This window comes from Penaeus vannamei, chromosome 39 (assembly GCF_042767895.1).
Source record: "Penaeus vannamei isolate JL-2024 chromosome 39, ASM4276789v1, whole genome shotgun sequence".
Classification (NCBI taxonomy): domain Eukaryota; kingdom Metazoa; phylum Arthropoda; class Malacostraca; order Decapoda; family Penaeidae; genus Penaeus; species Penaeus vannamei.
This window is the reverse complement of record NC_091587.1, coordinates 27,637,991-27,640,502: the sequence shown is the minus strand read 5'-3', so window position 1 is coordinate 27,640,502 and position 2,512 is coordinate 27,637,991.

Genomic DNA, 2,512 nt, shown 5'->3' with positions numbered 1-2,512 from the left:
CTGCTATTGAGTGGGATGTCCAAGTTTGAAAATGTCCTTCAATTTGGGCTGCAGTAAGATTTTCCAAGCTGTAGTCTAAGCACTGTCTCCCTCCCATGGCAATGGCATTGTGTTTACACGGTTGTGGCTCCACAAGTGCCAAGTCACCAAGGAGTCAATCACTAGTCCTATTTCTGTTACCTGTTTTCTGACTTGTTTTTGGAAATATCCTTTTTTAAATTTTATATTGCCATTAGAATTGTTGTTAACATTATAATGATCATAATATCAGTAGTAGTAATAATAACAGCATCGATATTAATAGCATTAGAAGAAAAAATCCTGAAACCTCAAGGAAAGGTATGTCATTAGGTGAGGCGATGGAGGCTTACTAATAGTCTCCTTGGTGACTGAACTCAGGTGGAGGATCTGTGTATAAACACAATTCACTAAATAAAACTGCATTGGAAGTTATGTCTTCCCAGTGGCCATGGGTTAAGATACTTTTTGAAGTATTTTATTCCAAGTTCAAAGAGTTTTAAAACAAAATGCAGAACTTTTTTTCTTCTTTTCCTTCTTTTTTTTCTTTTTCAAACAGATCAAACGGAGGTATGGTTGCAAGTGAGCGAATGTGAGTGCTATGTCGAGAGATATACGTACCTGTACACTTAGTAGTTGTTGTTTTTTCTTCTTTATTATTACTATTATTCCTGACTTGAATGAAGAGAAGTATTTGCAAAATTTGTTTGGGACTGTAAATGTTATCCATGCTTTTATTTTATTGTTAATGTTTCCATCATTGTAACAGTCTTTTGTGAACTTTTTTGTAACATTTATTTTTTATTTATTTGTTTATTTTTATTTATTTTCCAGTATGTTGATTGTTCTGCATTTGAGCAGTACTATGTTATACTAGGGATGTTGCTTATCAGTACTTAAGTGTTGTCATTGAATTTTTAAGTTTTCATAAGGATTATTATACCATTGTTACTCTCTCAAGGGCATTAATGCATTTATATTATAGTGAAATGTGAAAGGAGATGAATATACGAGCTTATATTAAACAGAGAATAATTTCTAGACGTTAACAGTATTGTGATTGTTTGTTGTTATAAGTAAAAAGTGATGATTATGTGTTAATGACATGACTATCAGTGTCACCAGAAGCTTCCTCTAGGCTGGACGTCAGTGGCCTGCACATGCTGAATGAACGGAGCGGTATTTATTTTTCGCCAATATCATTCTCACTTTGGTCTCTTCCAATTTGGTGACTGTTGCATTTTCCTTCCTGGTGGCTATTACTTCTAGCCTTTTTTTTTTCCTTCTATTTAATCTTTTTCTCCTTTTTCTCTTCTGTTTAATCTTTTTCTCCTGTTTCTCTTGTTTAATCTTTTCTTCCCATCTACTATTCCTCCACTTCCTCCTCAAATTCTCATGTTAACCTCTCTTCCCTCGAACTTCTTTGTTTTCTGTTCTCACCTGAAGTGAAATTTCATCATTTCCACCTACTGCTTTCTAACACTAAATGCTAAATTGATCATGGTACCATGATGCCACATACCATACAAGTTTACTTCTTCTGCAAAAATGACCGCACACAAATACCGCCCCCTGCGTCCAGCAAGGCCACATGGCAGCCATCTTGACAATCCATGTCCCACCACTTATCAACGGCAGAAAACACAGTGTAAGGGGATACATTCCAGTTTGTGCAATTAAGAAGTAATTGCTGCTTGTTCTGTACTAACCCCTAAAAGGATGGCAATGTTCAGAGCATGTGCACACAAGACGGGAAAAAGTCAGGTTTTCTATCTTATTTAATACACAGTTATTTCAGCTAAGATGCTCTGCTTTGGAGATTTATATATATATGATAATTTGGAAACCTTTTTTGGGAGGATAAATCTTGCTGTGTTTCGTCCAGTGTGCGTACATACCTGAGAGCAACACTTGCCGCATTTTATCCATAAGGGGTTAAAAAAAAAGAAAAAAAAGAAAAAAAAAAGTTGCTCCGTAATTGTGCAGAATTTTGACTCCCAGAAGTTCTTTCGCTGAAATATTCTGAGGATAGTTGTAACTTTTTTAAAAATGTAGTAGGTCAAGTGAAAAGATATTGTATTTTTGGAATATTTTTGGAATGACAGAAACAGGGTATATCTGCATGAAAGTACTAGGTGGTCAAAAGAAAGAGGTTCCCCATTTTAGCTGTGTGTCTGTCTCCATGTGCCCATAGACCAAAGTTTCATACAGTTGTACAGTCAATTGCATTTGCCATTAATTTGTGCCACTTTTTTTTTTTTTTTTTTCTATCCCCCCCCTATTTCCCCCCTCCCCCTCTTGTTGTGTGCATCTCAATGATTTTTTTTTTCTTTTATTATTAACTATCAATCTTACAACATTACTGTCAATGTAATGTGTATTTCCCTTTTTTATTCTTTGTGTAAATTGTTAGACAGAAGGTCACAAACTATGCATAAACAAGTCCAGAGGTAGGACATTCTTGAGAATACTCTTGAAATTCAAAAGAAAGACT